Source organism: Triticum dicoccoides, chromosome 7A (assembly GCF_002162155.2).
Source record: "Triticum dicoccoides isolate Atlit2015 ecotype Zavitan chromosome 7A, WEW_v2.0, whole genome shotgun sequence".
NCBI classification, from domain to species: Eukaryota; Viridiplantae; Streptophyta; class Magnoliopsida; order Poales; family Poaceae; genus Triticum; species Triticum dicoccoides.
The window spans coordinates 304,395,303-304,411,462 of NC_041392.1; positions in this window are offsets into that span (position 1 = coordinate 304,395,303).

Below are 16,160 nucleotides of genomic sequence, written 5' to 3' on the forward strand. Positions count from 1 at the left end.
GTATTCCTCCAGCTCCCTCTATCATGTTCTCAACTTTAGAGGGGTTCAACCCATGTTTATCCCTGCTGTCTGGAAATTGAGAGTTCCCCCTAAAATTCATGTATTTCTCTAGCTTCTCTCCAAAAACAAATTGATGACTAGGGGTAACCTTAGGAAGAGACACATCATCAAACCCCTTGATTGTGTTTACTGCTTGGAACAAGAGTCTTGTTCCCACCTATTTTTTGAATATATAGTTGCTAAACATCTCTGGGCCCACATTGAGGAATATTTCTCTAGTCAGATTGGCTCATCCTTCGAATCCGTCGCCAGATTCTGGATTGCTACCAAAAAGTGCTCAGTTTTAAATACTGTTAGCTCAGCTGTCCTTTGGTGCCTCTAGAAATATAGAAATTCTATGATTTTTAGTAACACCTCCTGGATTTCCATTCCGCTGGTCTTGAGGTTGATCAGGAACATGGTGAGGAACTGGGCGATTCCCTCCTCCGAATCGGACAAGGACAAGTTGATGAGCTTCGTGGAAACCCTAACAAGATCCCTCCAGAAACCGTTGGCGATCACCTGTGGCTGAACAAGGCTCGACCTGCTCTGGGGCTGGACCCGTGGGCTCATCTCAAGATCTCTGATGAAGATGATGGGCACCTGGCGCCGAAAAAGAGGGACATCCACCATGCTACGCCTTCCAGCCCGGTGTCTCCGCTTGCTTACTGGTCACCGCAGGCTGACACGGCCCCTCGGCTGAAGACCATGAAGGCTTCGCTGGACCCTCCTTGTGTCATTTGAGTGCTCTATCCGCTCTGCCTTTGGCACCGCTCGGGTGATTTGTGTTATTCAGAGAACTTGTTCATCCACCCCCCTGAAAGTGCAACTATCCCTAGGTGGTTTTGGTAATTCATAACAACATATAGCTCATTGAGCTAATGCTATTCCAAGATGATTATTTCAGGAGATCTCAATGATTGGCATGGCATGGATGTGAAAGTGGAACCCTCAAAATGCGAAGGACAAATGATTGGCTCAAGCTCAAAAGCTCAAGACTCTTCATTTTACATTTTAGTGATCCAAGATCACATTGAGTCTTTAGGAAAAGCCAATACTATCAAGGAGGGATGAGGTGTTGCTTAATGAGCCTCTTGCTTCATGTGCTTAGTGATATGCTCCAAAACCCTCAACTACTTTCCCATATCCACATATGACCAAAACCCTAAGCCAAACTCGGTCCTACCGATTCTTCCTATCCGGCGCCACCGAGTTTCATTTGTCATAAGCCACTGCCAAACCTTAGCAAATCAGTTCTACCGATAGGGATCTCGGTCTCACCGAGATGGGGTTGCAAACTCTCTGTTTCCCTTTTGTAACTTTTCGGTCTCACCGAAAGAGCGAATCGGTCCCACCGAGATTGCAATGTAAATTCAGTGTTTCCTTTTTGTAACTCTTCGGTCTCACCGAAAGAGCAAATCGGTCGCACCGAGTTTGCCTGACCAACTCTCTAGTTAGCTAATTACCAAATTTGGTCCCACCAAGTTTGTGTAATTGGTCTCACCGAGATTACGTTATGCCCAAACCCTAACCATATCGGTCCTACCGAGTTGCATGTCAGTCCCACCGAAAATCTCTAACGGTCACTAGGTTTACCTTTCCGGTCCGACTGAGTTTGGTGATTCGGTCCCACCGAGATTGGAAAACTGTGTGTAACGGTTGGATTTTGTGTGGAGGCTATATATACCCCTCCACCTCCTCTTCATTCGTGGAGAGAGCAATCAGAACACATACACAATTCCAACTCATATGTTCTGAGAGAGAACCACCTACTCATGTGTTGAGACCAAGGTATTCCATTCCTATCATATGAATCTCGATCTCTAGCCTTCCCAAGTTGCTTTCCACTCAAATCTTCTTTCCACCAAATCCAAATCCTACGAGAGAGAGTTGAGTGTTGGGGAGACTATCATTTGAAGCACAAGAGCAAGGAGTTCATTACATACACACCATTTGTTACTTCTTGGAGAGTGGTGTCTCCTAGATTGGCTAGGTGTCACTTGGGAGCCTCCGACAAGATTGTGGAGTTGAACCAAGGAGTTTGTAAGGGCAAGGAGATCGCCTACTTCGTGAAGATCTACCGCTAGTGAGGCAAGTCCTGTGTGGGCGATGGCCATGGTGGGATAGACAAGGTTGCTTCTTCGTGGACCCTTTGTGGGTGGTTGCTTCTTCGTGGACCCTTCGTGGGTGGAGCCCTTTGTGGACTCGCGCAACCGTTACCCTTTGTGGGTGGAGCCCTGTGTGGACTCGCGCAACTGTTACCCTTTGTGGGTTGAAGTCTCCATCAACGTGGATGTAGGATAGCACCACCTATCCGAACCACGGGAAAAACATCCGTGTCTCCAATTGCGTTTGAATTCTCCAAACCCTTCCACTTACATTCTTGAAAGTTGCATGCTTTACATTCCGCTGCCAATATACTCTTTGCATGCTTGCTTGAATTGTGTGATGATTGCTTGACTTGTCCTACAATAGCTAAAATCTGCCAAGAACTAAAATTGGGAAAAGGTTAAGTTTTTATTTGGTCATGTAGTCTAATCACCCCCCCCCCTCTAGACATACTTTCGATCCTACAAGTGGTATCAGAGCTTTGGTCTCCATTTGCTTTCATCTCCATAGCTTTTGGTAATCATAGCCTTGGTTTCGCAACCTAGGAGAGTATGGCATCTAGCGAGGGAAATTATCACCGTAGAGGTCCTTACTTTGATGGTACTAATTTTGCTAGTTGGAAGCATAAAATGAAAATGCATATTCTTGGACATAACCCCGCCGTTTGGGCTATTGTGTGTGTTGGTTTGCAAGGTGACTTCTTTGATGGGAAAGAACCAAACCGTGAAGCTACGACGGATGAGTTGAAGATGTTGCAATACAATGCTCAAGCTTGTGATATTCTCTTCAACGGATTGTGCCCCGAAGAATTCAACAAAATCAGCCGTCTTGAGAATGCAAAGGAAATTTGGGACACTTTGATTGATATGCACGAAGGTACCGACTCCGTCAAGGAATCCAAGTTGGATGTGCTTCAAAGTCAACTTGACAAGTTCAAGATGAAGGATGGTGAAGGTGTTGCTGAAATGTACTCTAGGCTTGCTCTCATCACAAATGAGATTGCCGGCTTAGGAAGTGAAGAGATGACCGATAGATTCATCATCAAGAAGATCCTAAGAGCCTTGGATGGAAAATATGATACCGTGTGCACATCGATCCAAATGATGCCCAATTACAAAGATCTCAAGCCAACGGAGGTGATTGGAAGAATTGTTGCTCACGAGATGTCACTTAAGGATAAAGAGGAACTTCACAACAAGTCAAGTGGTGCCTATAAAGTCTCATGTGAAGCCCCCACATCATCAAGTGAAAAACAAGACTTCAATGAAGAATTGAGCTTAATGGTGAAGAACTTCAACAAGTTCTACAAGAGTAGAAGCAAAGATAGAAGCTTCAAGTCAAGGTCCTACAATGACAAAAGATCTTCTAGTCGAGAGCGAAACTGTTACAGTTGTGGAAGACCCGGACACTATTTCAATGAGTGTACGGCTCCCTACAAGAGAAGAGAAGATCCTCCAAAAGGAAGAAGCAAAGAATCACCACCAAGAGAGAGAAGGAGTAGAGATGATCGTTATGAACGAAGATACTCACGGAGAAGCAAGGATTCGGAAAGGAAGGAAAAATCATCAAGGAGCTACACAAGACGAAGACATCAAGCTCATGTTGGTGAATGGGTATCCGGCTCCGACTCCGACAGCCACTCCGAGAGAAGTTATCACTCCGACTCCGAAGATACTCAAGATGAAGGTGTTGCCGGTCTAGCACTTGTGTCAACCAACTCCTATGACATATTTGACTCACCAAATGAAGGAGTTGGAAGATGCTTCATGGCCAAAGGTCCTAAGGTAACACATCCCGAGTATGTTGATTTCAATAGTGATGAAGATGACTTGTTAGGTGATGATTTGCTTGTTGACAACTCTAGTGATGAATACTATGATGAAAGACCAATTAATCATGCTAATCAAGATAAAACGAATGACAATGATAAGGAGAAGATTTAGGCTCTAACTAAAGAATTAAACACTCTTAAGTTAGCTCATGAAACTATCTTCGAAGATCATCGAGAACTTTTATGAGCTCATGAGAAATTACGCTTTGAAAAGTTCAATCTTGAGCAAGAGCATGAGTTCTTAAAAGCAATCAATGATGATCTCCGCAAGAAAAGTTCTTCTCACATTGCCAAGCGTTTACTCTTATCCACTTACATGCCTCAAGTCAAGTCTAGTAACAAGAACAAGAAAGATTCTTCCTCTAGCAGTAACAATGATCATGCTAAATCCAATATTGTTGCTTCTAGTAGTTCTCTTCATTCCACTAATGATTCTCTTAGCCAAGTTACACTTGAGCAAGAAAATAGTTTGTTGAAAGGAATTATAGAGAAAGGAGTGTACAAAAGCCTTGCCGGGAGTAAGCAATTCGAGGAAATTGTGCGCAAGCAAGGAATGCACCGGAAGAATCAAGGTGTTGGTTTTGAACGAAAGTTCAATGCCAATGGAGTTGAGTGGGAAGAAGATGCCAATGGAGTTGAGTGGGAAGAAGATCAATACCCCAAGACAAAGTTTGTTCCTCAACAAGAGAAGTATGATACTTCTTTCAAGGGGACACAAGCTCAAGATGATCTTCCACCACAAGACTACAAGCAAAAAGGCAAGGACAAGCTTCAAGAGGAAATTGATGCATTTTAAGAAGCTCCTAAGACCTTAGTCAAGTGGATTTCCAAGACTACTTCAAGTTCCACTTCATCAAGTACGACTACAACTCCAAGGATTCCCATCAAGATGGTGTGGATCCAAAAGAAGAAGAACTAGAGAGTTCTTGAGGGTGACTCCGCCAACATACTTCACTCTTATTATTTTGGCAAGAACAAGTGCAATCAACTTCCACATCTTGCACTAGTTCGAGGAGTCACAAACCCTCTTGTTGGTAAGACAAGGGACAAGGTAACCTAAAAGTTTTCATGGACATCATCTTGTGTGTGCATCACTCTATGTCTATGGATATCCTTGTTTGTTCCTTGTGGGACTAACCCATGTACGTATTGAAAGTGCAATTCACTCAAATGGATAGCTCCAAGTGATCTACATCAACATTGAGCGTCCACATCTTCAACATCTACATGAAGTCATCATCGACAAAACCCAAGGTTAGTTCATCCCTCTTAGGGGGGATATCACATCTAGGGGGAGCTTTACTCTAAGACTTGATCTAAAGCAACTCTAAAGATGTGAACACAACAATGCTTTATGTAAAAGTGGTAACCCCACTTGAGCTTAAACGATGAGTATGACCTATGATCAAGTGTTCTCACTTGACTCCTAAGTCAATATACTCATATATAGATGACCTAGTCATCGCAAATTGCTTGATAGATGCTAGAATTGTTTGTGCATGCCTTGTCACATATTTCATTTGCCATCTTATTGTGTGAGCATGCTGGTTGCATATTTTACTCATTCGAGGACATCCACTTGTTGTTTTGATTGTTCGGTTTTATTTCTTTTTGCCAAGTGGATGGACAAGAATGCCTAAGAACCTCCTCTAGCTATCTATGCTTTTCTCGTCTCAAACTCTTTTCATGCTACATCACAAAATTTGATCAAGTCAGATTCGAACCACTCTGTGTGAGGAGCGCTCGGAGTCCCCGATTCGTCATAGACATAAACTTCCAAAACCTCTTTATGATTCTCGGTCTGACCGATACCCCACTTTCGGTCCTACCGAGATCATTAAGTTGATCTAGGTTTTCGATCTTGGTGCAACCGATTTGAACTTTTCGGTCACACTGAGTTTCAGTAACTGCTTACAGTTATGAATCTCGGTGCCACCGAGTTGTTCCACTCGGTCACACCGACAGGGTCGGGCTATATATAGTCACAGGCAAAATTTGGAAATTTCTCCGAACCCCTTCGCCCGCGCGATAGCCTGCTCTGCCAACATGGTCTCCGGATCGTCTTCTCGCCGCCAGCCGCCTCCAGTCGCTGGTCTCCGTCGCCGTCAACGGGAATTCTGCCCCGCCGTTGTCGCCGTAGCGAGTCTCCGCCGAACTAGGGTATGGACTCGATCTTTGTGCTATTCTCCAATCTGATTCCTAGCACATTGTGATCATCATGATTCAAGGAGGAGGACTGCTGTGGACTACAGATTTCACACCAAGGAGCAGCAAGATTTCTATGAGACAGTGCTGCTTGATAAGAAGCGAATAGTCTGTGATATGAGATGGGTTCACTGGCAATACATCAAGGACAATGAGGAACACTACCCTGGAGTGTATGACAGCTTTAGTGCTTGTGGAGTTGCAGACTTTGTTGGGCAGAAGCTCACAAAGTGGAACGAGGAGCTCATTATGCAATTCTACTCCACGGCACATTTTTATCCAGATAGAAGGATCACTTGGATGTCTGAAGGTACGAGGTACCAATCTACTGTTGAGGAATGGGCAAAGTTGATCAATGCCCCAGAGGAGCAAGCAGATGACTTGTTCATTTATGCCAAGAAAAAGATGGATCATAACTCAATGTCCAACATGTACAAGGAAATTCCCAATGAAGCTCTTGACACCTTCAAATTTGGGTCTGTGCATTACCTTCTGTCAGGGCTGCCAACTATAAATTGGATATTGAGGCACACTCTCTTGCCCAAGTCTGGAGATCACAAGATGATCAGAGGCCATGCAATCAACTTGCTTCATGTCTTTGATGTGCCACAGAAGTTCAAGGTCATGAGCCTCATAGTAGAAACTATCAAGAGGACTGCAGCAGATCAGAAGAGGAGCTGTGGATATGCCCCTCAGATTCAGGAGCTCATCAACTCTAAGATGGGCACGGGCATATATTTATTGGACAAGGAACACCTGCCCATCCGTCCAAATTTTGAGGACAATCAAGTTGTCATGCCTGAGAATGAGCCATCGTCTGCCCAAGCACAAGCAAAGAAGGAGAAGGCAAGGAAGGAGAAAGCTGCCAAGATGCCAACTCAAGAGGAGGCATCTGAGTACTTCTTGAAAACCAAACAAGAGCAGCTTGGTTACCTGATTGCATCCACCCTGCGGATTGAGAAAGGACTAGCCACCCTAACTCAGAACCAGGCAAGCCTAGAGAGAATCATGGAACAAAAGTTCTATGACTTGGATGTCAAGGTAACAGAGATTCAGACTGCAGTGGAGCAACTCCAAGATGACATGCAGGAGAGGAGAGGCAGGACTACAACTGATGCCTTTGCCAGAGTGCCAAGAGGTCCGAGGTCGTCTGCAGTGCCAGTTCCTGACACAAGAGCAACTGCCTCAACTCCAGCCACAGCCTCAGTTCCACCAGCTCCAGCATCTACTTCAGCTCCAACTCCAGCGTCTACTTCAGCGTCTATAGAAGCTTTCGTCCTTGGAGTGATCCGGACTCCACCACCACCTGAAGATCAAGCCTGAGCGTCGATCTAGTACTATGCATTTTCTAGGAACTTTTTGGTAACTTGTTGCCAAAGGGGGAGAAAAATGTATAGATCATAGGCTTCGAGAGAGAGAGTGTTGCCTTTTTCTCTCTTGCTTTATTTGGTGGTTTTTCGAACTTTGTTTGCTTTTGAGTGCTTGAGATACTACGTCATTATTTGTGAGACATTGATGATCATGTGTTTGATCATAAGCTACACTTAATGCTTGATGAATGCTATTATCTTATCTATCTTATGTGATCATTCACTATTCTTGGTGATGAGTGCATGTATTTCATTCTTATCATTTTAAGCGCTCCACCAAGATGTATGTGACATGGAAGAGTAACCCATGACTCTAACTCTTTGTGCATTTGCAGTCCAAAGCAAATTTTAAATATGCACAAATTTAGGGGGAGCTCTTACTTGTCACATACTTCTCAAAGCGACGATATATTTCATGCTTATTATCATTTCTCGAAGTTTTGATCTATATGTTGTCATCAATTACCAAAAAGGGGGAGATTGAAAGTGCAACTATCCCTAGGTGGTTTTGGTAATTCATAACAACATATAGCTCATTGAGCTAATGCTATTCCAAGATGATTATTTCAGGAAAGCTCAATGATTGGCATGGCATGGATGTGAAAGTGGAACCCTCAAAATGCTAAGGACAAAGGATTGGCTCAAGCTCAAAAGCTCAAGACTCTTTATTTTACATTTTAGTGATCCAAGATCACATTGAGTCTTTAGGAAAAGCCAATACTATCAAGGAGGGATGAGGTGTTGCTTAATGAGCCTCTTGCTTCATGTGCTTAGTGATATGCTCCAAAACCCTCAACTACTTTCCCATATCCACATATGACCAAAACCCTAAGCCAAACTCGGTCCTACCGATTCTTCCTATCCGGCGCCACCGAGTTTCATTTGTCATAAGCCACTGCCAAACCCTAGCAAATCGGTTCTACCGATAGGGATCTCGGTCTCACCGAGATGGGGTTGCAAACTCTCTGTTTCCCTTTCGTAACTTTTTTGTTTCACCGAAAGAGCGAATCGGTCCCACCGAGATTGCAATGTAAATTCAGCGTTTCCTTTTTGTAACTCTTTGGTCTCACCGAAAGAGCAAATCGGTCCCACCGAGTTTGCCTGGCCAACTCTTTGGTTAGCTAATTACCAAATTCGGTCCCACCAAGTTTGTGTAATCGGTCTCACCGAGATTACATTATGCCCAAACCCTAACCATATCGGTCCTACCGAGTTGCATGTCAGTCCCACCGAAAATCTCTAACGGTCACTAGGTTTACCTTTCCGGTCCGACCAAGTTTGTTGATTCGGTCCCACCGAGATTGGAAAACTGTGTGTAACGGTTGGATTTTGTGTGGAGGCTATATATACCCCTCCACCTCCTCTTCATTCATGGAGAGAGCAATCAGAACACATACACAATTCCAACTCATATGTTTTGAGAGAGAACCACCTACTCATGTGTTGAGACCAAGATATTCCATTCCTATCATATGAATCTTGATCTCTAGCCTTCCCAAGTTGCTTTCCACTCAAATCTTCTTTCCACCAAATCCAAATCCTACGAGAGAGAGTTGAGTGTTGGGGAGACTATCATTTGAAGCACAAGAGCAAGGAGTTCATTACCTACACACCATTTGTTACTTCTTGGAGAGTGGTGTCTCCTAGATTGGCTAGGTGTCACTTGGGAGCCTCCGACAAGATTGTGGAGTTGAACCAAGGAGTTTGTAAGGGCAAGGAGATCGCCTACTTCGTGAAGATCTACCGCTAGTGAGGCAAGTCCTGTGTGGGCGATGGCCATGGTGGGATAGACAAGGTTGCTTCTTCGTGGACCCTTTGTGGGTGGTTGCTTCTTTGTGGACCCTTCGTGGGTGGAGCCCTTTGTGGACTCGCGCAACCGTTACCCTTTGTGGGTGGAGCCCTGTGTGGACTCGCGCAACCGTTACCCTTTGTGGGTTGAAGTCTCCATCAACGTGGATGTAGGATAGCACCACCTATCCGAACCACGGGAAAAATATATGTGTCTCCAATTGCGTTTGAATTCTCCAAACCCTTCCCCTTACATTCTTGCAAGTTGCATGCTTTACATTCCGCTGCCAATATACTCTTTGCATGCTTGCTTGAATTGTGTGATGATTGCTTGACTTGTCCTACAATAGCTAAAATCTGCCAAGAACTAAAATTGGGAAAAGGTAAGTTTTTATTTGGTCAAGTAGTCTAATCACCCCCCTCTAGACATACTTTCGATCCTTCAAGTGGTATCAGAGCATTGGTCTCCATTTGCTTTCATCTCCATAGCTTTTGGTAGTCATAGCCTTGGTTTCGCAACCTAGGAGAGTATGGCGTCTAGCGAGGGAAATTATCACCATAGAGGTTCTTACTTTGATGGTACTAATTTTGCTAGTTGGAAGCATAAAATGAAAATGCATATTCTTGGACATAACCCCGCCGTTTGGGCTATTGTGTGTGTTGGTTTGCAAGGTGACTTCTTTGATGGGAAAGAACCAAACCGTGAAGCTACCGCGGATGAGTTGAAGATGTTGCAATACAATGCTCAAGCTTGTGATATTCTCTTCAACGGATTGTGCCCCGAAGAATTCAACAAAATCAGCCGTCTTGAGAATGCAAAGGAAATTTGGGACACTTTGATTGATATGCACGAAGGTACCGACTCCGTCAAGGAATCCAAGTTGGATGTGCTTCAAAGTCAACTTGACAAGTTCAAGATGAAGGATGGTGAAGGTGTCGCTGAAATGTACTCTAGGCTTGCTCTCATCACAAATGAGATTGCCGGCTTAGGAAGTGAAGAGATGACCGATAGATTCATCATCAAGAAGATCCTAAGAGCCTTGGATGGAAAATATGATACCGTGTGCACATTGATCCAAATGATGCCCAATTACAAAGATCTCAAGCCAACGGAGGTGATTGGAAGAATTGTTGCTCACGAGATGTCACTTCACGATAAAGAGGAACTTCACAACAAGTCAAGTGGTGCCTATAAAGCCTCATGTGAAGCCCCCACATCATCAAGTGAGAAATAAGACTTCAATGAAGAATTGAGCTTAATGGTGAAGAACTTCAACAAGTTCTACAAGACTAGAAGCAAAGATAGAAGCTTCAAGTCAAGGTCCTACAATGACAAAAGATCTTCTAGTCGAGAGCGAAACTGCTACAGTTGTGGAAGACCCGGACACTATTCCAATGAGTGTACGGCTCCCTACAAGAGAAGAGAAGATCCTCCAAAAGGAAGAAGCAAAGAATCACCACCAAGAGAGAGAAGGAGTAGTGATGATCGTTATGAACGAAGATACTCACGGAGAAGCAAGGATTCGGAAAGGAAGGAAAAATCATCAAGGAGCTACAAAAGACCAAGACATCAAGCTCATGTTGGTGAATGGGCATCCGGCTCCGACTCCGACAGCCACTCCGAGAGAAGTTATCACTCCGACTCCGAAGATACTCAAGATGAAGGTGTTGCCGGTCTAGCACTTGTGTCAACCAACTCCTACGACATATTTGACTCACCAAATGAAGGAGTTGGAAGATGCTTCATGGCCAAAGGTCCTAAGGTAACATATCCCGAGTATGTTGATTTCAATAGTGATGAAGATGACTTGTTAGGTGATGATTTGCTTGTTGACAACTCTAGTGATGAATACTATGATGAAAGACCAATTAATCATGCTAATCAAGATAAAACGAATGACAATGATAAGGAGAAGATTGAGGCTCTAACTAAAGAATTAAACACTCTTAAGTTAGCTCATGAAACTATCTTCGAAGATCATCGAGAACTTTTAAGAGCTCATGAGAAATTACGCTTTGAAAAGCTCAATCTTGAGCAAGAGCATGAGTTCTTAAAAGCAATCAATGATGATCTCCGCAAGAAAAGTTCTTCTCACATTGCCAAGCGTTTACTCTCATCCAGTTACATGCCTCAAGTCAAGTCTAGTAACAAGAACAAGAAAGATTCTTCCTCTAGCAGTAACAATGATCATGCTAAATCCAATATTGTTGCTTCTAGTAGTTCTCTTGATTCCACTAATGATTCTCTTAGCCAAGTTACACTTGAGCAAGAAAATAGTTTATTGAAGCGAATTATAGAGAAAGGAGTGTACAAAAGCCTTGCCGGGAGTAAGCAATTCGAGGAAATTGTGCGCAAGCAAGGAATGCACCGGAAGAATCAAGGTGTTGGTTTGAACGAAAGTTCAATGCCAACGGAGTTGAGTGGGAAGAAGATCATTACCCCAAGACAAAGTTTGTTCCTCAACAAGAGAAGTATGATACTTCTTTCAAGGGGACACAAGCTCAAGATGATCTTCCACCACAAGACTACAAGCAAAAAGGCAAGGACAAGCTTCAAGAGGAAATTGATGCATTTGAAGAAGCTCCTAAGACCTTAGTCAAGTGGATTCCCAAGACTACTTCAAGTTCCACTTCATCAAGTACGACTACAACTCCAAGGATTCCCATCAAGATGGTGTGGATCCAAAAGAAGAAGAACTAGAGAGTTCTTGAGGGTGACTCCGCCAACATACTTCACTCTTATTATTTTGGCAAGAACAAGTGCAATCAACTTCCACATCTTGCACTAGTTCGAGGAGTCACAAACCCTCTTGTTGGTAAGACAAGGGACAAGGTAACCTAAAAGTTTTCATTGACATCATCTTGTGTGTGCATCACTCTATGTCTATGGATATCCTTGTTTGTTCCTTGTGGGACTAACCCATGTAGGTATTGAAAGTGCAATTCACTCAAATGGATAGCTCCAAGTGATCTACATCAACATTGAGCGTCCACATCTTCAACATCTACATGAAGTCATCATCGACAAAACCCAAGGTTAGTTCATCCCTCTTAGGGGGGATATCACATCTAGCGGGAGCTTTACTCTAAGACTTGATCTAAAGCAACTCTAAAGATGTGAACACAACAATGCTTTATGTAAAAGTGGTAACCCCACTTGAGCTTAAACAATGAGTATGACCTATGATCAAGTGTTCTCACTTGACTCCTAAGTCAATATACTCATATATAGATGACCTAGTCATCGCAAATTGCTTGATAGATGCTAGAATTGGTTGTGCATGCCTTGTCACATATTTCATTTGCCATCTTATTGTGTGAGCATGCTGGTTGCATATTTTACTCATTCGAGGACATCCACTTGTTGTTTTGATTGTTCGGTTTTATTTCTTTTTGCCAAGTGGATGGACAAGAATGCCTAAGAACCTCCTCTAGCTATCTATGCTTTTCTCGTCTCAAACTCTTTTCATGCTACATCACAAAATTTGATCAAGTCAGATTCGAACCACTCTGTGTGAGGAGCGCTCGGAGTCCCCGATTCGTCATAGACTTAAACTTCCAAAACCTCTTTATGATTCTCGGTCTGACCGATACCCCACTTTCGGTCCTACCGAGATCATTAAGTTGATCTAGGTTTTCAATCTCGGTGCAACCGATTTGAACTTTTCGGTCACACCAAGTTTCAGTAACTGCTTACAGTTATGAATCTTGGTGCCACCGAGTTGTTCTACTCGGTCACACCGACAGGGTCGGGCTATATATAGTCACGGGCAAAATTTGGAAATTTCTCTGAACCCCTTCGCCCGCGCGATAGCCTGCTCTGCCACGTGGTCTCCGGATCGTCTTCTCGCCACCAGCCGCCTCCAGTCGCTGGTCTCCGTCGCTGTCAACGGGAATTCTGCCCCGCCGTTGTCGCCGTAGCGAGTCTCCGCCGAACTAGGGTATGGACTCGATCTTTGTGCTATTCTCCAATCCGATTCTTAGCACATTGTGATCATCATGATTCTTGCCACGATTGAAACACTCCTATCCAGTCAATACGCTCGTAGATTAGGTTTGATTCGAAAATTTTAGGGTTAGGTTTCCGCCGAAACCATCTCGGACCCATCGAGTTGAAAAACTCGGTCCCACCGATTTGGCTTATGCCATTGCACAAGTGAGACTCGGTCTGACCGAGAATTACTTATCGGTGTGACCGATTTTGGAACTCTGTGAAACCCTAGCAGTCTCGGTGCCACCGAACTGTGACTCGGTCTGACCGAGTTCACTAGTTTAGGTGCCAAAACTGCTTCGGTATCACCGAGTTTAAAAATTGGTAGATCCGAGATGATTTCAGTGGGAAACTCAAACTAAGTTTTTGGATCATTCTTTTGCAAAAATCTCTGCATTTTGTGATGCTCATCTATTCTACCTCATCTATAATCTGTTCACAGGGTCAGCAGTCAGCTTGTTCATCATGTCAGACCAGAGTGACAGCCAGAACATGTCAGAAGAGCAGGTGCAGATGAGTGAGGGCACTAGTTCCTCAAGTTCTTCAGATGATGGCAGCAAGAGTACTCCTAGCAATTTGCCAAAAGCTGCCACCAGACAGAGGAAGAAGAGAACTTCTGATTCTGAAGATGAAGATTATGTGGCAGAGGAAGAGGCCACATCAAAGAGAGTTGAGCCAGCTCAAGGCACAAAGCCAGGTTTGAAAATCAAAAGGCCAGCAGGCAGGCAGCCCATGTCAAAGGCAAGAGCTTCAACTGAAAAGCCTGCACCCAAAGAGCCAGTTGCTGCTGAAGGCAAGAAGAGGAAGGAAAGTGTCAAGAAGACCGTGGCCAGAGTGCTTGGAAAGGCTTCCATCATGGAAGAGGAAGAGGAAGAAGAGGTAGCTGCACCAGCACCTAAGGCACCCAAGCTGATGCGTGATGCTATCAAATCAGGGGTTGCTGCATCTAAGCCCAAAGAAGCACCCAAAGCTGCCTCCAAGCCAAAACCAAAGAGGAATACAAGGAACATACCTGCAGCTGAGAAGAACAAGGCCCCAGTGCCTGAGACTGTTGCTGAAGAAGAGGATGAAGAGCAAGTTCTTAGAAAGCTCAAGCCCAAGATCCCAGACCACAACGATGCTCATCCTGTGGCTGAGGATATGAAGCTCAGGAGAGACTCAGGGCTGAGGAAGTGGAGAGAAGCAGACCCGTATGCTTCAACGAGGAGGACTGCTGTGGACTACAGATTTCACACCAAGGAGCAGCAAGATTTCTATGAGACAGTGCTGCTTGATAAGAAGCCAATAGTCTGTGATATGAGATGGGTTCACTGGCAATACATCAAGGACAATGAGGAACACTACCCTGGAGTGTATGACAGCTTTAGTGCTTGTGGAGTTGCAGACTTTGTTGGGCAGAAGCTCACAAAGTGGAACGAGGAGCTCATTATGCAATTCTACTCCACGGCACATTTTTATCCAGATAGAAGGATCACTTGGATGTCTGAAGGTACGAGGTACCAATCTACTGTTGAGGAATGGGCAAAGTTGATCAATGCCCCAGAGGAGCAAGCAGATGACTTGGACATTTATGCCAAGAAAAAGATGGATCATAACTCAATGTCCAACATGTATAAGGAAATTCCCAATGAAGCTCTTGACACCTTCAAATTTGGGTCTGTGCATTACCTTCTGTCAGGGCTACCAACCATAAATTGGATATTGAGGCACACTCTCTTGCCCAAGTCTGGAGATCACAAGATGATCAGAGGCCATGCAATCAACTTGCTTCATGTCTTTGATGTGCCACAGAAGTTCAAGGTCATGAGCCTCATAGTAGAAACTATCAAGAGGACTGCAGCAGATCAGAAGAGGAGCTGTGGATATGCCCCTCAGATTCAGGAGCTCATCAACTCTAAGATGGGCACGGGCATATATTTATTGGACAAGGAACACCTGCCCATCCGTCCAGATTTTGAGGACAATCAAGTTGTCATGACTGAGAATGAGCCATCGTCTGCCCAAGCACAAGCAAAGAAGGAGAAGGCAAGGAAGGAGAAAGCTTCCAAGATGCCAACTCAAGAGGAGGCATCTGAGTACTTCTTGAAAACCAAACAAGAGCAGCTTGGTTACCTGATTGCATCCACCCTGCGGATTGAGAAAGGACTAGCCACCCTAACTCAGAACCAGGCAAGCCTAGAGAGAATCATGGAACAAAAGTTCTATGACTTGGATGTCAAGGTAACAGAGATTCAGACTGCAGTGGAGCAGCTCCAAGATGACATGCAGGAGAGGAGAGGCAGGACTACAACTGATTCCTTTGCCAGAGTGCCAAGAGGTCCGAGGTCGTCTGCAGTGCCAGTTCCTGACACAAGAGCAACTGCCTCAGCTCCAGCCACAGCCTCAGTTCCACCAGCTCCAGCATCTACTTCAGCTCCAACTCCAGCGTCTACTTCAGTGTCTACAGAAGCCTTCGTCCTTGGAGTGATCCGGACTCCACCACCACCTGAAGATCAAGCCTGAGCATCGATCTAGTACTATGCATTTTCTAGGAACTTTTTGGTAACTTGTTGCCAAAGGGGGAGAAAAATGTATAGATCATAGGCTTCGAGAGAGAGAGTGTTGCCTTTTTCTCTCTTGCTTTATTTGGTGGTTTTTCGAACTTTGTTTGCTTTTGAGTGCTTGAGATACTACGTCATTATTTGTGAGACATTGATGATCATGTGTTTGATCATAAGCTACACTTAATGCTTGATGAATGCTATTATCTTATCTATCTTATGTGATCATTCACTATTCTTGGTGATGAGTGCATGTATTTCATTCTTATCATTTTAAGCGCTCCACC